This window comes from Glycine soja, chromosome 6 (genome assembly GCF_004193775.1).
Source record: "Glycine soja cultivar W05 chromosome 6, ASM419377v2, whole genome shotgun sequence".
NCBI lineage: Eukaryota > Viridiplantae > Streptophyta > Magnoliopsida > Fabales > Fabaceae > Glycine > Glycine soja.
The window spans coordinates 42,169,750-42,192,587 of record NC_041007.1 but is presented as its reverse complement, the minus strand read 5'-3'; the positions used below and the strand labels follow the sequence as shown (position 1 = coordinate 42,192,587).

Below are 22,838 nucleotides of genomic sequence, written 5' to 3'. Positions count from 1 at the left end.
GGGAGAAAGAAAAAAAAAAGAAGAAGAAGAAGAAGAAGGAAAGAAAGCCCCTGATCGGGGATCGAAGGAAAAACAGAAGAAATATGCAGAGAGGTCTTTGGACCGGACAATATCTGAACAATACAGAATTGTCACCAAATGAACGAAAAAAGAAGGAAAGGAAACCACGACCTAAAATGGTCTTCTCCCTTTGATTACCAACCAAAATCCCGTGCGCTAGCGACCCTTTTTTTCCTCGCCCCGCGCTAAACAAAAAAAACAGAAAAAGGAAAAGCCAGAAAAATCAGAAGCCAAAAACACACAAAAGCCGAAAAAATCACCAAAAAGAACTCATTCCCAAGGGAAGTCCTATTGATCCATGATCACGCATGTAATTTTTGATTTGATAGGAAGTGATTTGCAAAGTCAAGTCATGACATATCTATGGTTCGGAATTAGGATGAAACACTTACCTGTGCGAGATTGATACACTTTGAGTGATTTTCTTCTATTTTTGTCGGACCCAGTGTTTCCTCTAAATGTTCATTTAGAAAAGAAATGCTAACATCCAAAATCTCATTTATGGTTATAGGGGATTTCATCAGCAAACTCTCCTTCCCCGGTAAACGCATTGTCTTCCACTCAAAAAAGGCGTATGCTACTCTAATCAGTTGGAATATTTATCTCTTTGCTAAAGCATGTTTGCATTTTAGCGAAGAAAACACCGAGACTTTTTCAAGTCTCACCAATTATCCAGAACTACGTAGGTCTGAGTTCCTCATTGGAGGATACGTAGGAGCAAGAGCCTCGCTTTTGTCGACCACACCGCCTTTTGTTGCCATGACTCAAGAGCTGGTAGCCCGCGGAGACACCTTACGGTTATTCGCACCCTTTTTGTCATCCAGAGGCGGCGGGCCCGATGACAAGCAGAGACCAAGTTTGGTCATTCTGCACCCTTGTATCATCCAGAGGCGGCGGGCCCGATGATACGCGGAGATACCTTACGGTTATCCGCACCCTTTTGTCATCCAGAGGCGGCGGGCCCGATGACAAGCAGAGACCAAGTTTGGTCATTCTGCACCCTTGTATCATCCAGAGGCGGCGGGCCCGATGATACGCGGAGATACCTTACGGTTATTCGCACCCTTTTTGTCATCCAGAGGCGGCGGGCCCGATGACAAGCAGAGACCAAGTTTGGTCATTCTGCACCCTTGTATCATCCAGAGGCGGCGGGCCCGATGATACGCGGAAATACCTTACGGTTATCCGCACCCTTTTGTCATCCAGAGGCGGCGGGCCCGATGACAAGCAGAGACCAAGTTTGGTCATTCTGCACCCTTGTATCATCCAGAGGCGGCGGGCCCGATGATACGCGGAGATACCTTACGGTTATCCGCACCCTTTTGTCATCCAGAGGCGGCGGGTCCGATGACAAGCAGAGACCAAGTTTGGTCATTCTGCACCCTTGTATCATCCAGAGGCGGCGGGCCCGATGATACGCGGAGATACCTTACGGTTATCCGCACCCTTTTGTCATCCAGAGGCGGCGGGCCCGATGACAAGCAGAGACCAAGTTTGGTCATTCTGCACCCTTGTATCATCTAGAGGCGGCGGGCCCGATGATACGCGGAGATACCTTACGGTTATCCGCACCCTTTTGTCATCCAGAGGCGGCGGGCCCGATGACAAGCAGAGACCAAGTTTGGTCATTCTGCACCCTTGTATCATCCAGAGGCGGCGGGCCCGATGATACGCGGAGATACCTTACGGTTATTCGCACCCTTTTTGTCATCCAGAGGCGGCGGGCCCGATGACAAGCAGAGACCAAGTTTGGTCATTCTGCACCCTTGTATCATCCAGAGGCGGCGGGCCCGATGATACGCGGAGATACCTTACGGTGATTCGCACCCTTTTTGTCATCCAGAGGCGGCGGGCCCGATGATACGCGGAAATACCCGAGTGGTTATCCGTATAAACATTCTTTTGCTATCTGTAAGACAGAACGCTTGATAGCATACAGAGACTGACATAGTCTTCTGCACCTTTTGTTCCTCCGGGAACAACAAGTCATTTACATGCGGAAATTTCATGGTCACCCGCGACTCTCGTCAACCGAGAGGAGCGAAATTAGTGTCATACACTGATTTTCGTCCGGGGACCTTTGCTTGATGACATGCGACCATTCTTTGGTCCTTGTGAGGTGCTTGGCACCCATCATTAGGCAATTTGTGATATTCTGGGAACAACAAGTCGTTTGCATGTGGAGATTTTATGGTCACCCGCGACTCTCGTCAAATCGAGAGGAACGAAATTAGTGTCTTATCTTTACTTTCCTTTTATCTCCAATAAAAGACAAGTAAAGAGGGGCAACTGTCATACCCTAATTTCGTCCGGGGACCTTTGCTTGATGACATGCGACCTTTCTTTGGTCCTTGTGAGGTGCTTGGTACCCATCATTAGGCAATTTGTGAAATTCCAGGACATGCCGAAAAACCAAAAAAATATTGATGCACAATTCGTAAGTTTCCGTGACACACCGAAAATCAAATGGAAGCATCGTTGCATAATTAAGTGAGGTTCCGTAACATTCCGTAAGTCAAAAAGGGGATGATTATGTAATCCGCAAGGTTCCGTAACATTACGGAAAGAAAACAAGTATCGTTACGAAATTCGTAAGTTTCCGTAACTTTACGAAAAAAGAATCACCAAAAAAAGCAGAGGGGGGTGTACTTAGTAAAAATGGGGGTGCAAATAGCACCCAGGCCCACTTGGGCCCTCTAGAATATTCCTCCAGAAGGCTGTTGCTTCTGGAGGAAGCAACCTGGCTCGCCTGGGCGAGCTGGGCGGCAACCACCTCCCCTATTTTGCTATAAATAGGGGAGGAAGTGAAGAAGGAAGGGGTTCAGCCCCTTTGGCACTTCTCTCTCTTTCGAATTTGCTTGGAAAAATCGTTTCCGTGAAGAAAATCTAAGCCGAGGCGCTTCCGAAACGTTTCCGTAACGTTTTCCGTGAAGAATTTCGCAAAGGTTTCAACCGTTCTTCGACGTTCTTCATTCGTTCTTCATCGTTCTTCGATCTTCAACGGGTAAGTACCTCGAACCAAGCTTTTCGATTCATTCTATGTACCCGTAGTGGTCCACATTGTGTTTCGTGCATTTTTATTCTCGTTTTGTTTACTTTTTATACCCCCTGTTGACGTGCTTAAGCCATTTTACTTAAGTCATTTCTCGCTTAACTTAAAAATAAAATAAATTTCCACCGAACGTTTGAATTGTATTATCCATTAACTTCGGTTAAAATAAATTCCGACCGTTCGGTCGTGCCGTAACCACGTTGGAAATCAAAAAGAGGTAAAAAATAATATAATAATCAAAAAGACATCTTTTAGTAAAATAAAGCGAAAAATCAATCGGACGTTTTCTCTTTGGGATTTCTCATTCTTAATCGAATTGATTAATAACTAAAGTGAAACTAAAGGCTAAAATCAATTCGCCTAGTCAAGCTCGTCCATAAAAATAGGCTTTTGAAGTTTGTCATTTCATTTTCTCACTAAGTAAAATGGATCATTTTTAAGGTCCAACGCCTTAAAATGATCACCTCTTAAAGTAAAAAGAATCACTTGATAAGAAAGAACTACGTAGGTCTGATTTTCTCATCCCAAATTGAGGAATACGTAGGAGCAAAGGGAAACACCCTTGTCGACCACAAAAAGAGAAAATATAAAAAGGGTATAAAGGATATAGAGACATAAAAAGGGAACATAAAAAATCAAAGTCATGTTTGCACATTCGATTAAAGGCTGTCGTCCCTTGGGGCGGACGTATGGGGTGCTAATACCTTCCCCGTGCGTAAATACAACTCCCGAACCTTTCACTTAAAAGTTCGTAGATCGCGTCTTTTCCGGTTTTTCCGACGTTTTCCTCAAATAAACGTTGGTGGCGACTCCGCGCGTATTCCTTTCATGGAACACACATCCCGCGAGTCACGCGTCGCCCTCCCGCCGAAGGGTAGGTTGCGACAACTGTGTTATAGAATTTGTTATTGTGTTGGCCTATTTTCCCCATCACATCTATGCTAAGAGTAACACCCTAAGACTGCTCTAGGACCATAATTTAAAAAGACTGTTATTGCTCAAGTATATTCATTTTTGAATAAGTAGAAAACTCAAGTTGTTTTGAATATGAATAAATGAAAACCATGCAAATTAATTTGATCCTGAAATTTTATAATTTATTTCATTCATGCAAATAAATGAGACTTCTAACTTGACTTCTTTCTTTAGTCAAACAATTGAAATTACTGACTCTACTGGAGTAGACTTATTAGTAATTACATACATGGTGGTACAATCAGCTCAATAAATAATCTAAAAACACATTTTTTAAAGTCGGAGTGTGATCATATCCAACTTAATTCTTAGGCGACTTCGATGCTGACCTATACATGTCACCAAACTCTTGCAATAAAGGGTGGATCACTATCAACAACAAGTTCTTTGTTTCCACTATAATGCATCCTCCTAAAGGCTTGCAAGGCACCTCAATACTTGACTGGTCATTTTTGCAAGGCTCCTATTCTACTTGGAACTTAAAGCAACAATAATATCTTAAAATCATATATCATGCATTAGACATGTAGGAAATCCTTGCATGAAAACCTCCCTATTTTATGAATTCAACAACAGCAAGCAATCAAGAGAATGAATGATATGAATTTGAATAAGCTTTAAGACACTAGTACTTGGCCAACTGTGTTTGAACTCCAAGGCAATCACCATGGCTGTTCTTAAACCCATATTTACAGAACAAAATTGGGGCATGGGGCTCAATACACATCAAAAACAGGTTCTAAATATGTATTAGACTAACAACGACATCCAATTAGACAAAGAGAGACTTGGTGCTCTAAGAATCAAATTTGCATGCAAAATGAAAATTTTAGGATTAAGAAAATCCTCACCCTTTCCCACCTATCATTACTCTTCAAAACCCAAAATTATCCAAGCTCTTCCCTCTTCCTTAGAGAGAAATACATGAAGAAAGGATGAGTGAAGATTATTCCTGCACCCAAATGGAGATTCTAGGAGCTTCAAAAATCACTCTTTAAAATAGCAAAATACAAGGAATGTTAAAAAATACTACCTAGAACCTATATGGATCACATGCAGCTGATTTGAGGATTAGGAACTATCAATGAGAAGCTAATGGACAGGTGAACATTGTTTTATAATTGTATGTGAGACTCAAAGTGATATTGATGGCGCTTTGCCTTGAAAGTGGAACTGGGAACATCGAGAAAGAAGAAGAAAAGAAAGCGTTGGGGCCTTGGGGGAGAAAAAATGTATGATAAAAATTCACAGCAATGCTAAAACATGAAATGTTGGAAGGCATTATATACAAAGTTGTCTCGTAAATTTTCTGAAAGATAAGAGCTTCTATAAGTTATCTTTTATGAAAAAGTTCTCTCATTTTTTTTTTTTCATCAGTGAAAGTTCTCTCATATGTCTTTGCATAAAATCATTTTCTCATATGCCTGGGCATAAGTTCATTTTATTTTGTTCTTCTTATAGCTAGGTAGAATGTAAATTTTATACATACTAAATATTATAGTGGGTATAATTTAGTTATATAAAAGTATACGAAGAAAACAATGCGCATATGAAGAAAAAACAGAACTTCTTTCTTATGCCTAAAAGTTATAGAGGTGGAGATATGATAACACACGAAGATAATCATATATAACAGTATGGCACCTATTCAAGCAATACAAAAGAATTTATATCTTAGTGGACAAAAATATTATGAAGTATATTTCACCAGATATAATGCTATTAAACTAAAAAAATATTCATGATATGGTGGAGTTCATTATTTATTTATCTTAAAGAAAGTAATTACATACCTACATATTTAATCATTTACATAAACTAATATGATTTTTAAATATTTTTTCCATTTTTCATATAATTATAATTAAATTAAATAATCTTCTATTGTTCAAAATCATTAATTAATATTTAAATATTTTATTAAGAATATTATTTTTAAACAACAAAGAAAAATTGTTTTTTTCCATATAATCTTGATTTTCTTATTAACTTTTGTTTAGGGACTAAATATTTTACCTATAAATAAAAAAATTAACAATACAATGATTCCTTAAAATTAATAGTTTGGCATTAAAAAAAATAAAAGAGTAGAATTTAAAGTTACATAATAAAAAAAAAGAAAAAAAATGTTGACTAGTGTATAATTTCCCATAACAAATTAAAATAGGTAAAAGGATTTTTAAATTCTATAAAGGGCAAAAAAATAATTTTAAATAAATTAGTGAGGATAATATTTGAGAATAAAAAAAATTATATTAGCTTATAAGTTATCTGATTTTTGTAAGCTACTTCAAGTAGTTTGCATATAAGTTATAAACTACTAAAATAAGCTTGGGCACTAAATCAATTTCATTTTGTTTAAACTATATTATAAGGTCATCAAATGAGTTTATAAGTTGCTCAAATGTCTTACCAAATTTGCTTGTAGTTAATAAAAATAATTTATATTACTCAATAACAGCAAACAACCAAATAATACTGATAATTTAACAAAATATTATAATGGCAAGGACATAATACGTTTATTCAACAAAATACTCTAATTTGAAGGTAATTAATTAAGATAATAATATATATTAATAACACTGGTAATATCAAGAATATATATATATATATATATATATATATATATATATATTTTCGAATTTAACAACATAATATAGCTATATAAGAAACTTAGTTAAAATCACAACAAAATCCGATATAAAATTAACTATAATATCAAAGTATATTTTCTGAAAATATTTACCTTTTCATCACACACATATATAGTCGAGGAAAGAGAGAGATAGAGAAAGAAATAAAGAAATATTATATAAGACAAATTAACAAATTAAACGAATAGTTTAATTTCTATTTTTTTAAAAACAAGTGAATTTTGTTTAATTTGTACCTTGCAAAGTGATTATTGGACTGTTTATCCCAAAAGTCCAGGTGAACTTGATCTTGCTAGTACTGCTGCTTCAACTGTGCATCCTTTTTTGGTTTGATTGTTGCAAATCTTGCATCCATATTCAACTGTCTCCAATTCTTCACTATGAAGCAAGCGTAGCCGAATTGCAATCGCTACTTGTTTTCTTCAATTGCCAAAAATTTGCGTTTCCGAGGCAGCAAATTTTTGCGGTGCATCGTTGTTAAGTTTGATAATTCTAGATCATGTCTATATACTCTACGATACCCATATTTCTTCACCTCAACATCAAAATATTGATCAGGATCACTGGATGCACATACCACTTTCAACTCATTACGATGTTCGAACGACGTAAGATAAGTGAAACTTTCTCGGGTGTAATAGAATAGCAACATGTGATCCGATTCATCCGTGACTAGATCTTTACGGAAAAGAAGCGGAATATAAAAACATGGACGTTCATCCGATTCATCAGTGAAACTTTCAGGATGGCGCATTGTTCTTTCTTTGTGTGGCACGAATATTACACTACACGCAATGCCTATCCAATTATTGTGATGCTGCATAAAGTGATCAGATGCGTGTTCTATCTTTATGACATTGCCCATGCCCAAATGCTGTTCGTCGAACCACCTTGGTATTTTACTTCCTGGAATAATACTTGAAATGAATGGAATCCACCACGGGCTCTTAGGTTTACTGAATGCCTAGTACCACAGCTATATGTTAGTTCCACAAAAAGAAGGAGAAAGAGAGAAAGAGATAGGAGGAGGAAGAAAGGAAGGAGTGCAGACCTGAACCATTTGCATCATCCATGACAAACACATGCTGGTGCAGCAATCCCTCTCAACTAATTCTGGGCAGTTGAAAATATTTAATCCCAATACTATTTCCTCATTTTCAACACTTGTCCACCGCAGCTTGTTACTTGATGGTGATGGGACATCAGTTCGTGAAGGGAGCTCAGGCAAATATTTCAATCTCTTGCAGTGTTGTAAGTTTAAATGTAACAGTTTGGAAAGCTCCTTGAGGCTGGGTAGTGTTTCAAAATTGTTTCCCCTTAAACATAGCTTTTCTAAGCAATGCAAATTTCCAAAAGCATCAGGGATTTTAAGTAAATTGCAGAAACTTAGATCAAGTTCACGCATACATGATAAAATAGGCAAGGAAGGCAACAAACATCTAACTGAATCTTTATGTGCATCCTCCAGGCTTTTGTCGAAGGCCATAGAAGGCCATGGAAGCCACTTTTTGAGGAATGAGAATATTGATTGGGAGCAACTGGGAGCTTCACCCATACGAAGCTTCTTCAAATACCTTGCATCCCTTAGTTCTTCTGATAAATGGATATTATATAGTTTTGAACAGCCGGAAAGACTTAGGCATTCAAGAGAATTGAGTCCCAATATGGTGTTGGGTATGCTTACGAGACTTTTGCAATCTTTCAAATTTAAAAGAATAAGCTTTCTTAGGTGACCAATGGATGGATGTATCTGCCTTAGTTGTACACATCCTTCCAGATTTAACTCTTCAAGATTTAGGCCCTGTACAAAATGTGGCAAGTCAGTGAGACTTCTGCACTCTTTCAAATTTAAAATAGTAAGCTTTCTCAGAAGACCAATGGATGAGTGTAGCTGCCTGAGTCGTATACATCCACAGAGATTTAGAGTCGCAAGATTTGGGGCCTCACCAAAATTTGGAACCTCGATTAGATTTTTGCAGTTAGAGACATCAAAAAGTCTCAAATTGGGTAGAGGCTGCAATGAAGGGCCAATATAAAGAGGCAAAATTAATAATAACACTTGGGTCATTATTAATTATTCAAACAGAAAACAAATAATAAAACATAATTTATCTATTGATACATTCATTTAAAGAAAATGAAAATTGAAAAAGCATAAAAATTTACACTACCTTTCTGCCTTCCCATAATTGTTTGATTTTACTCCCACAAAAATTCAACTCAACAAGTTTGTGTGGCTGAAAACATGGAGGCAGCAAGTTAAAGGGATATCGTTTCCAATAAAGATATCCTAATTCATTGGAAAGATAATTGAGGTTTCCTGAAAATGTCCAAGCAATGGGAAACATAAGCAACTTAAGGTTTCTCATTTTAGATAGAGCATCAACTCTCATTGTTGTTCCTAGAACCCTCCACGAAATATATTTAACAACTATGGCTTCAAGATTTTTTGCTTCCTACAAAATTGCAACCAAGAAAGAAAATATTAGATCTTTCAAAGTATATACAAATTCTAGAAAAAATGGAGCAACCTAATGTTTATACATTGAAAAACTATTTTACAATATTGTCTGACATAACTTTGTAGATATCTTCAAAATCCCACAATCTACTCCACTTTCTTGGCTCTTTAGGTGATTTTTCTCAAACAATACACTTGCCTAAATCTCTCAGCAAGTCATGCATATGAATCAAGCCATCACTAATGGTTATGAGTGATTTTTCAACAAGAATTGGTAGGCCAATTTCAGGATCAAATCCACGAAAATTTAGGATTTCCTTCACATGTTGCTCATGATCATCATTGAAGAAACAAGCAATATCAAGAAATATTTCCCTATCTTTTTCTTCTAGATCATCATAACTTATTCGCAGCACATCCATAATATTCCTACTTTTATTATCTCTTAGCCTATCCAATGTACTTGTCCACTGTGAAACATTTTGACCAAACAAAGATTTGCCTATTACTTCAATTGCCAAGGGATGGCCTTGAGCATGTGATAGTACACCATGTGTCAACATTTCATAATCACTCATAATGTAGGTACATTTGAAAGCATTTATGCAAAATAACTTAACAGCATTGTCCCAACTCAATGGTTGGACTTGGTAAACATGATTTACTCCATGTGTCCTTAATATGTGTTCATCCCTAGAAGTTATGATGATTCTACTCCCTCCACCTAGGCATTCACGTAATAGAGTCTCTCTACTCCGTGTAAACATATGTAATTGTTCAACCTGACCAACATTATCAAGAACTATAAGTCCTCTTTTATTGCGTAGCATAGTCGATACCAAATATGTTCCCTTAGAAACATTGCAAATCTCTAGATTTTCATCATTTAGGCACTGAGAAAGTAACTGTTTTTGTACACCTAGTGAACTAGAATGTCGATAAATATTATTTACATCATCAACAAAACAATGAAAATCATATTGATCAGCAATCTTTTCGTATAAAGCACGGGCAAGAGTTGTCTTTCCTATTCCTCCCATTCCACTAATTCCGACAACCCGAACGTCACTAACCGACTCCAATACTAAACACTTTTCTAATTCTTCAACACTGGATTCCATACCAACTAGATTACCATTTGGAAGATTTTGAAATTTGGGACCCAATATATATTTTATGTTTTGAACAATTTCTTTAATCATTGCAGGTTGTGACCTGAAAATTTAGAGAAAATGAAGAATGGCAAATTATCAGAACCACGACAGAAGAATGTATATATGTATAGGGAAAGATAATTTCAGAGTTTTTAAACACCATTTGCATTAAACATGTATAAATTTAGAGTCAACTTGACTAAGAAATGATGAAACGTATGCACGTGGATTTAATATGGCTGACTGCATATAAATTTATACTTATTTCGGATATCCCAGCCAGAGAGATTGGCCACTTGTGTCAGAGCTTCTCTCCATCTCAGTACTTCCTCCATCTTCTCTATATCTTCTCTGAATCTTCCTTCGTGTTCTTCAAAGGCTATCCCATAATAACCACTCTGTTTCCGCACCTCTGATGGATCAACATCATAGAAAATTGGAAGAACACGACCCGGGGATGCTTCAATAGTGCAGTTGCAGATGTGTGCAAGTTCACGCAAGCACCAAGTTGAGGAAGCATAGTTCTTAGAGAAGACCACAACGAAAAGGCGAGACCCTTCAATGGCCTGTAGCAGCTCAGGTGCTATGGATTCGCCTTTCTTGAGATCTGCATCATCTTTGAAGGCATTGATGCAATTTTGAGAGAGAGCAACAAAGAGAAAAGCAGTGAAGTTGTTGCGCGTGTCTTCACCACAGAAGCTGACAAACACGTCATATGTAGTGATGATCGAATGAGATGAAGAAGAGCTGTATTGGATGATGGTGTTAGAAGCCATTGCAATTTCAGAAGCGGAATGCGAGGACAATTATTGTGGGCAGTGAAGAAATATTATAAAGCTAATAATTGTGTCTTGGAATTTTCATTCTTCGAGCCTTGTGAGCCTTAGGCGTGGTGGGTGAAGTTGCAAATGCAGAAAGCCAAATCTATTTTTTTTTTATTGAGAAAATATAAAGTTAATATGATCGCACTTAATTTTTCCACTCTCCTTTCTACTGAAGATAATATATATTACATAAAAGCCACTAATTGTGAGATTTTGTCGTTTTTCTTTGAAGATTCTCCACTTAGCCTCCCAATAATTGCGCTGGTGAATGGATTATTATATATCACCATTAAGAAATTAAACTTGGGAGATGTTGAATATAAGATGTATCGCACCAATAAATATAAGTTTTCTCATATACTCGTAAAATGGATTGTAACACCCCATGCTTACTTGGTAAGAGCTATTTTACTGTTAAATTTTTTTATTAACAACATAAAGACTAAAGAGCTACATCTACCTGCGTTGAAATTTAAACAAACAGAATTTAATTCAAATGCATTATCCCTGATAGCTAGAGGTATTGAAAAGCTGAAAAGTTTATTTCCTAAATCTGTAAATATCTGGTGTAGCAAAAACATGAAATCAAAATAATTTGTGGCTTTCATATCTATTGCAACTTCTCTACTCTTCTAAGTTCCGTGGACCTCCCAATGTGAACTTTGTATTTTATTTTTATCTTTTGGTTATTATTTGATTGAAGTTATAATTCTATTCGACTACTTTTTTTTGGTAAACATTATTAAAAGCTTGTAGAATATTTTTTTTTATTTTCTCCTATGAAAAAACTTATTAAAACATTAATAGGTTATCCCACAGATATAATCCTATCTTAAATTGTTGTATGGATTAAAAGAAAAAAAATGTTATTGCGTAAATTGTTGTATGAGGACACGTCCAAATTAACCATGAAAAGCCAGGATAGTACAATTGCTCATGCCCATGTTTGTCATTACCCAATTTCTCCGCGGTCTGATCCTGTTCATCTGTGTTGTGTAAGATATAAAAAACTTCCTACTGAATGAGTGTTATGTAAAGTTACATTCTGTAAAGGGTTATGTAAAGTTATATATATAGTAATCAAGGAAAAATATGCAATGTACTCGTTGGACCATGAACAAGCTACATATCTAATTCGACCAAATTAAAGTTTAATTACAGTTTAATCATAAACTTAACTGTATTGGACCAATCAAACAATGATCCATAGGTCTTCTTGTTTTAGTCTATGATCTGGTTTTCAAAACATTGCAGCAAGGAGAGCATTGGTCGATGTCACTTCCTTTTTTATTTCTGTTCTTTTTCTTAAAGAATACAAATCGTTGAAACTAGTAAAGCCCCCACATGTTAGAACACAGGGGATAGCTGTCTAGATCAAAAATCTGAAACATTCAATTTGTGTTATGTACATAAGATATGAAAAAAGAAGAAAACAAAGTTATTGTAATACCATGTATCAAAATATTTTTCAAAATCATTGCCTGTTCAATCTTCAATCTAGTTTTCAAAACATTGCGATAAATAATGTTGGGTAATGTCAATTTTTGACGTATTGTTTTCTCATGAATCAAAATCCTTGAGACTAGTCAAGCCATCAAATGACAGAGGACAGGACAATGGCTGTTTCGATCAAATTCTGAAACAGATTCTATTTTTTGAAGTATATAAAACCTGAAAACAGAAAACAAAGATATGGTCTGAAATCTTTATCCTAGATTTTATGTTCTGATTATTTCATTGATTGATTGAGGAATCATTTTTTTTAACTTCTATATTTATTGTCATGAGTAAAATGACTTAAACAAAACGTGATTGGTACATTATACAACCTTACAATAACAAATCGCTAGAAAGATCATAATATTCTATGTCGGTGTGCCTCAAGGTAGACAACTATGTAGCCATCCATGAGAGAATAAAGTATAACGGAACAATTTTGTTCTGCATTTCATGTTTTGTTAAGGCATAAATATATACAAGAGAGTTACAGCAAAATCTCCTAAGATTGAGCTATACAGATTGATTCTCCAAATAAAACTCCTAAGATTACGTCTAGACTAAAAACAAATTGATTTACATTATTACAAGTTAATAATAGGGATAATTTAAAAATTGCACATAATTCCACATAGATTCTATTATCTCATCATGATATCATTACCCCCCTCAAGTTGGAGCATGTAAATTACATATTCCCAACTTGCACAGTAGAGAGGTGAACTGAGTGGGACCAAGAGCCATAGTAAAAATATCAGTTAATTGTGCATGTTTAGGAACCTAAGTAGGTGAAATATTGCCAGTGAGATATTTGTCGTGAATGAAGTGACAATTCACTTAGATGTGCTTGATGCACTCATGAAAAACCGGGTTCTTGACAATATGAAGCGTTGCTTGACTGTCACAATGAAGTCGCATAAGCTGAGAATGATAGATACCAAGACTGTGGAGAAGATCTTTTAACCATTTCAACTCTCTTGTTACAGTTGTCATGGATCGATACTCCACCTTAGTAGAGGAGCGAGATACTGTATGTTGTTTCTTAGTTTTCCATGAAATTTGAGAAGATCCAAGTAGAACAAATGGTCTATAGCCATCTTCACCTTTTGGATACAAAAGGGGATATTGCAAAGGCAAATATGCAGGATGTAGTTCATTTATTCTTTTGAGTCTTCCTGTTTGCTTTTCAATGATGATATCTCTTTTGTTGTTTGTATGCTCATCACCAACAATCAAAACAGCAACTTCAAAATAATTTGGCAAGTTATATAATTTTCCATCTGATTGTCTATCACTAATGAGTTTTAGTTTTAGGTCACAAATAGTTTAAGATTGTAGTTTGTCCCTTGCCATTCTAAACTTCTATGCATATCGATTGTGCTTATCTAGCATATTCTTGATTCCAATGATAATGTTTTCATCAAGAATATCTTTGTTCCTGAATATTGTTGAAGGTGCATAACAAAGTGTTGATAGTATACATTATTAAAAAGATTTTTTAAAAACTGTAATGTAACATGCAATTTGTCGAATGTTAAAAACTTATGGGTTTTGGGCAAGCCTGTTCTTAACTTCGTTGTCAATAGCATAAATATATAGCTATGTAAATTTGGGTGAGTTATCAGCCATAGGTAGGAGGCTTCCAATAAGATGATGCCCTTGACCATGTATGTGAAATGTAGAAGGACCTCTTCTAGTATTATAGGTTGTGTCAACTTTGGCACCAGGTGATGTGAATGTAAATATTAGATTATATGAACGAATGTGCTGCTAGAAGTTCTTAGCTTTTGTATTGTTTGTGTCAAACAGTAGTTGTCTCAATGGTTGTGGAGGATCTTGTAGTAGAGGAATTTGTAGTTTTCCATCACCACAACATAATGCAAACCTTGGGTTTTTGGACTGTTTGTCTTTGTTAATCCTTTCATCATACTACATCATAACATTACAGTGCTTGCATTGCCAAACTGGATCTCCAATATCATTGTAAGTTGCACCTACACATTCATTTGGAAGTTTAGATTCCCCCCACGTGCAAAAGAAACCAAAAGACAACAAAATGTAAGTTGAAATTTGAAGCTCAATACCGGTATTTTGATAATCATATGGTGTATGATGATTTCTATGATGATCAGAATCAGCATCACCCTCTAATGGTGTTGGGTTGTCAAATGAATATTTTACATGACACAAATTTGTGTAATTTAAAAGGCGGTCTTGTGTAACCAATTAAGTAAGTCAGATAAGTAGGAAGTTAAATATACATGGTGATCAATTTGACATGATGTAATTATAATCCACACAAATTTAGTCATTTTAGATGTAATAACAATAACCACATATTACTTGTATCAATGTCTGTCTAGTTTGTATTGTTTTTGTCATCACTATCATCTAGGATGTGAGATATTAGTATTGATTTGTGTATTGTATATCTCCCAGAATGTATATGTTGATATGTATGTTTTGTAGAAGTTAATGGCCATTTGAGTTTTGATGAAGTTATATTTTCTTTCCAAAACTTGTACAATAGATTCGTCTGGATGGAAGAAGCATTGATGGTACGTACATTGATAGTATGCTTTGGTCGAATTTGAAATTCCCTAGTATAATGTTGTTGGCACTAATTTGAAGATGAAGTGATGTTTGCCAAAGGTGTGCACTGTGTATGTAGTGTAGGACTGTCATCAATAAAGTGTGGGTGACATGTTGAAATACGCTTACATTTTTCTACAATAATAATGTTTATATTTGAATTAGTATTTATTAGAATATGTACACATCAATTGGAGGTTTGTAGTCATTGTTACCATTAGCTAAATGTTGATTTGGAGTGTCAGAACCTTGTCTTCTTTTTTGTAAAATGTGTTTTCTATTTTTCCTTTGTTGGATAGAATTTTCCATTTGAACTTTCAGTTGTCAAAGTATTTTGCAATATTTTGTGATTCTTTAAAAATAATAATTTAGGTGCAACATATATATAATCCTGCAACATGTAGTATTACTTCCGTATATCTAGCAATGTGCGAATAGTAGTCACATAATATTGTTTCAGGACAAATAATGGTACATGAATAACTGTTAGAATATTAAGTATGCCATATAATAAATTGTATAAATATAGAAACTTTCCTTCAGAGTTAGGAGTAGAAGATATATCTTTTGTTGTTCATGTTGGAGGTAAGTTGTGATGTTGTGGAAATCTTTCTTTTTGGCTTCCCATTTCATCCATCATTTATCATCATCCGGCTTTTACCTGCTATTGAATGAGAATTGATGTTGTAGAAGTTGGGTGAAGATTTTGATATTGTTCACTATTGATAGTCGTGAGAAGCTAGTAAAGAAAAGGAAGAAAGGTGACTTGTGCATCCCCTCGTGTTTTTTTTGTTTCCCACCAAGTCTATGATTAGACATTTGTGTGGTTTAGGCCGAGACTTCTATCAACGCTACAATAATTTGGTACCTACTCTTCATTATTTGTGTTGACAGCTTTCACAAAATGTAGTATATAGTATATTTGTTATATTTTATTGAATTTGTGTTTGGTTGAAATCTTTGGTGCGTTTTTCAATTTATTAGTCTTATTGTGTTAAAAAGGTATTATTGATAAACTTGTTGATTTCAAAATACAAAGTTTTATAAACACTGTTTGTAGCAAAATCTTCTTATGTATTAGATTTAAAATGTTTTGGATAGCGTTGATATATGTAATAACTATTGATTAGGTTCAGTGTTCTTTTGGATTGCACAAATTAATACTATATACCAATATATGAATATATCAAAACGAAAGTTATATATTTCAACAAATAGTAAATAACCATATAGTTCTGTAACATTGTTCAGATAGTCGTAAATACCAAAAGGAAACATTGTCCGATAATGTTAGGTTATTGAATTACAACATAGATGTACTTTAGCATAGACACATAATAATTTCACCAACAAACAATTCTAAAATAAGCTATTGAAATGTCATCTTCAATTGGAGTCATTGTCATCCCAAGCCAACTATTTTCTGATTACCTGCTCCCATACTTTTTTATTAGGCCTGAAGTAGAAACATATCTCATCTCCAGCACTGAAGACATTGTCTCTCAAATATTGGTACCATGGTTCAGCAACACATTGTAGGCCTTTTTGAGCATCATGCATGGTACTTGAACCTAATAGCCCAAGTCTTTCACAATAATTCATCAACACAGGGAGGGAAAACCTTGATCTTATCACCACTCTATGAATGAATAAACAAATTAAATGCAATATGAATATAGATAACATACATGGATGATTCTAATTCAGAAAACATACTGCAATCAACTCTTGGCAATATTGATCGGCCGTTTTGCCAAAGTTTTTGATACATGTTGCATCCCAGAAATGGAATTTAGTCTTCTCCCCATTCTGTTCCATTTTCAGAACTAACTTATACCTAACACCACAATATCCCTTTTAGTAAACACTGAAATAATATACATAATAACTCATTGGAATTGACTTTGTTGGAAATTTGGGGAGACATATAAGTTACCTTGGAATAGTGTGAGTAACTTGGTTCTGGCACGAATGACAACTGGCACCAATTTTCAATGGATCAAATGTCATAGTACAATAGGGACAACTATCATAACTACACAGTGTATCAATGATGACTTCATCCACCATACCAATGGTCAAACAGTAACAATCCTAAATCAGTACATGCAAAATAGAAATGAATGAATTGTTAATCTTGATAACAATTATTCAAACAACAGGGTCAATAATTTGAAAGTTAAGCTTGTTACATGTCTTAGTATGCTTATTTCACCTAACTTAACCATTTGAGCATTATGCAAGAAATTTTCGACTGAGCTTCGTTGGGAATATTAGCTATATTGTGATTGAGAAACACTTCCTTCATCTGATACTCTGCCAACATAGAATGACATACCTACATCTAATATGCATTCATCAACATGAACAAATTAGGGTTTTATTATGAGAATGCAACAAAAGGTGAAGGTCAAATTTGAGTGTTCCAAAAAAACATGCATTGTACCTATTGTGAAATTCTTGGATTTCTGCTATATTAGTGTTGACATACAACTTCTGCAAATAATATTATAGTTACATGTAAAATGCATTCATATAATAAATTGAAGCAAATATGAAAGGAATAGAAAAGTCCATTAGAATGACCTTTAGGATCTTTGATATTGGCAAGTGTTAACATAACCACCAATGACTTCCTAACAAAATGATTTTTCTCGATAGCATCATCAAGCTGAAGAGCATATTCCTCCCACACGATCATGATCATCTCATCATCACTATAACAGAACAAAACATATACAGTTAAACATTAAATTAAAAATATTACAAAAGAAGACTACTTCTAATGGTACATATCTAAACAAGCCTTAAAAAATAATGGCATCAACAATACATGTTTTCTCTTAACTTGACTGTAACTCTATATGTAGGATTAACTATTTTACGCTCAATGACATCGACCACAACACCAACAACATCTATTTAAAAACTAAGACAAAACACAAATATAAGTATTCTTGACAAATTATTATATTGTCCATGCCTGAAATTGACTAATGCACATACCAACTAAAGTATCATGCAATGCTACCTCAACAATAATATCAACAAATTGAGTAATAACATGGACATTAGGAGGAATCTCAGAATGTTCAGCCTCTTTCATAGAAGTAGTTTTGACCAAGTAAACCAAAAATGAAATCGTACTTACTTTGTATTCAGAATGATTGTCAACAACTTTAATGTTTTGAATCAAATATGCAGAACCACAATGTAACTTTTCCTCAAATTCAACAAACAGTTTTTTCCATAGAGTGACACCAATCTTTGCACCCTGCAAGAGTCAGGAATGAAACTCATGAATGTATCAAAGCACTGAAACGAATGTCTCAATTACAGTATATCGAATAACAACAAAATCACCGTTTGGTCCATCAACACCATCTCAATTGCTTGTCGACAATTGTACTTGCTAACGTGCCACAAATCAATGATTCATACTACTATCTTCCAAGTTCTTTTCTTGGTATGCAATTCAAAGATAAGGTTTTCCTTGCGAAACATCGCTACAAATAAAGCACAATATTTTCTTTATAAATACGAAAGAATAATTTATAAAATACAATACACTATGGACATACAGTATCTGAAGCAGACAATGGAGAATAACAAAAGGTCGCAGTCTGTGTTGCAAACAACATAGACAGTCATAACACTTTGCAAACAACATAGCAGAGGCCATGAAACACCTAGTGGGCCACTACTACGGCACAAATGTATGATCATAGACGGATTGGAAAGGAAAAAAAACAATAATGTAGGCAAAGGGTTCTGTTTCAAGTAAGGGAATCAGAACACTTTACCTCAAACTTTGGACGTACACTGTTTGAAGCACATAGTGGGGAATAACAAAAAGTCTCAGCCTGTGTTGCAAAGAGAACACACAAATAAAATAGGCGTTTATCACCAAATGTATATATAGACCAAGTACATAAAAACAAATGTATATATACACCAAGTAGATATAAATCCAAACAACATAGAGAGGCAAAACACTTTGCAAACAACATGGGGATGCCATGAAACACCTAGTGAGCCACTACTACAACACAAATGTATAATCATACGCGTTTTGGAAAGCAAAAAAAAATGTAGGCAAAGGGTTTTGTTTCAAGTAAGGGAATCAGAATAAAAAGTAGATAAAAACTGTAAACTAAACAAACCAAGACACAACGAACCTGTACTCATGTAGTTTTTACTTCAAAATCGCAGCATAATAAAAAAATCACAACAAAAAAAATAACAAATAAGGAATCGTGAAGTATATATACACCAAGTAGATAAAAATCGTAAACTAAACAAAAAACCAACACACGACGAACCTGTACTCATGCATATTTGACTTGAAAATCGCAGCATAACAAAAAAATCACAACATAACAAATAGCAAATAAGGAAATCGCAAAGTTTAGTTATTGATAACTGCTAAATAATTGTGAATTTATAGGAGTTAAATAGTCAAATTTTGGCTTAAAATTAATTATTTAGCAGTTATTTGTATTTAAAAGTTGAAAAAATTAATTAAATTTAATTTCTGGTTGTAGATACGAAAAATGAGGGTACATTAAGCAAAAGTGGCAACAAAAAGGAAGAAAAAGAAAGAATTCTGAAGCAGGCCCAGCTCAACAGTGGCGCTAAGCGCGCATCATGCGCTAAGCGAGCAACTAACTGCAGGCGCTAAGCGTGGCGTTAAGCACGAAGGAGCAGAAACCGTTACGCGCGCTAAGCCCAGCTAGGCGCCCAGCGCGCGATCCAACAGAAGCACAGGCCCAGCGTGCATAGCGCGCCCAGCGCGCAATCTGAACGCGCTAAGCGCTAGGTGTGGCGCTGAGCGCGATTACGAAGGCCCATAAGCCCACTTCAGCAACTATAAATAGAGAGGCAGTCCCAAGGAAACTTCACCTCGTCTCAGAGCACTACTCTCAGTACTTCAAGCCTGAGCTTTCTTCCCTCTCTCTATATTCTTTGTTTTATTAGCCTCATTCTTCCTTTCATCCCCAGTTGTAAGCCCTCAATGGCCATGAGTGGCTAATCCCCTAGCTAGGGCCTGGCAGGCCTAAAAAGCCAACGATGTACAATGAGCTTCAAGAGTTATCAATGCAAAGGAATTTATTCCAGGTTTTTCTGTTCTATTTCTTTTCTTGTATTCTTGCATTCATTCTTAGATTTCTTTTTGGGTTTTATTCGCTCGGGAGAGGGTAATCCCCAATAAATATTTAAGATTCAATGCATGCATCAGTTTTAGGGGTTATACGCTTGGGAAAGGGTAACACCTAATAGAACATCTTAAGAAAAGAATCCTTGGGTTAGCATTGCTAGGCATAGAATGATAACCCACTGCCCATGCATTTAAGCAACATCTAGCACTTAATCTTAATGCATTTTAATTATTGAATCTTCGCAAAGGCATTTGGGAGATAGGTGGTTAAAATAGGCTTGCCAACGTGAGGCATCAGGGGCAAGTAATTAACAGATGTGGGTAGAACTAATACCAGTGCATTGGTAATGAATATCATATTTACATGCATCGTAGGCCAATTGGGTTTGTCTGGTCTTGGCATCTTTATTAATTGTCTTTCTTTTAAAACTCTTTGATTTAGTAATAGCACTCCATTCCTACTTTTATTCCTGTTTTTACTACTTTACTCTCACTTGCAAATTGAGAAGTATTTAATAAGTGCAATAAAATCCCTGTGGACACGATACTCGGACTTCCGAGGTTTACTACTTGTAACGATTTGGTGCACTTGTCAAAGTCTCAACAAGTTTTTGGCGCCGTTGCCGAGGATTTTATTTTCGCACTTAATTACCATACTATATCAGTTTGTAAGCCCAACTCTTCTTTTCTTGGCTTATTCTATCAGTATTTTCTCTTTACTTCTATTCTTTCTTTCTTTCTTCTATAATTGCACGGGTAGTGCCTTTTTGTTTTTATGCGACTTAGGACTGCATCTGAAGACGTTGTCCCTATCAACTTGGAAATTGAAGCCACTTGTCAGCGTAACAACGCTGCAAGAAGAAGAAGGGAACAAGACACCGAAGGAAGCAATTACACAACACCTCCTCTTTCTCCACATCACGCTGAAATGGACGGGGAACCGGCACGAAGAGTCACCCTAGAGGACTTCTCCAACACCGCCACTCCTCAGTTCTTCACAAGCATTGCAAGACCGGAGGTGCAAGCCGCAAATATCTCCTACCCGCATTCCCTTATTCAGTTAATCCAAGGGAATCTCTTCCATGGTCTTCCAAGCGAAGATCCATATGTTCACCTTGCCTCGTACATCGAAATATGCAACACTGTAAAAATCGCTGGAGTCCCAGAAGATGCGGTACGCCTTAACCTCTTCTCTTTTTCTCTAGCAGGAGAGGCAAAACGATGGTTGCACTCTTTCAAAGGCAACAGCTTAAGAACCTGGGAAGAAGTAGTGGAAAAGTTTTTAAAGAAGTACTTCCCAGAGTCGAAGACCGCCGAAGAGAAAATGGAGATTTCCTCTTTCCATCAATTCCCGGATGAGTCCCTCAGCGAAGCACTAGACCGTTTTCACGGGCTGTTACGAAAAACACCGACACACGGATACAGCGAGCCGGTACAACTGAATATATTCATCGATGGCTTGCGACCTCACTCGAAACAGCTACTAGACGCGTCCGTAGGGGGAAAAATCAAATTGAAGACTCCAGAGGAAGCGATGGAGCTCATCGAGAACATGGCGGCCAGTGATCAAGCAATCCTTCGTGATCGAAGCTATGTGCCTACAAAAAGAATCCTTTTTGGAACTTGGCACGCAAGACGCGACATTGGCACAAAACAAGCTGTTGACAAGGCAGATTGAAGCCCTTACCGAAACCCTCAGCAAATTACCTCAACAGTTACAAGCGGTAAGTTCTTCCCACTCTTCTGTTTTGCAGGTAGAAGGATGCCCCACATGCGGAGGAACCCATGAGCCTGGACAGTGTATAGGCCAACAGGATACTTCTCGAGAAGTAAACTATATGGGCATACCAAATCGTGGATTCCAGGGCTACAACCAGGGGAACTCGTCTGGATTCCACCAAGGGGGAGTAGGATTCAATCATGGGCCACCAGGATTCAATCAAGGAAGAAACTTCACGCAAGGTTCAGGGTGGAGGAATCAGGGAAACCAGTACAAAGAGCAAAGGAATCAACAACCATACCAACCGCCATATCAGCATCCCAGCCAGGGCCCCAATCAGCAAGAAAAGCCTACCAATATAGAAGAACTCTTGTTGCAATTCATCCAGGAAACACGGTCCCATCAGAAGAGCACGGATGCAGCCATTCGGAATCTGGAAGTTCAAATGGGCCAATTGGCACAAGACAAAGCTGAACGGCCCACTAGAACTTTCGAGGCTAACACAGAGAAGAATCCAAAGGAAGAATGCAAGGTCGTGCTGACTCGAGGGCAGAGGAAAGCACAGGAGGAAGGTAAGGTTGAAGAAGAAGACCGGACAGAGGAAGATAGGACAAAGACACAGGAGGAAAGGACAGAAGAAGAAGAGAAGGTGGCATCACCACCTACAACCAAGAGCCAGAAAGCGCGG

At 36.5% G+C, this 22,838-nt stretch overlaps 1 pseudogene; it reads right to left on the bottom strand.

The window, feature by feature from the left end:
* Nucleotides 1-4,670: 4,670 nt before the first annotated feature.
* On the bottom strand, nt 4,671-11,165 carry LOC114417014 (annotated as a pseudogene).
* Nucleotides 11,166-22,838: the final 11,673 nt, after the last annotated feature.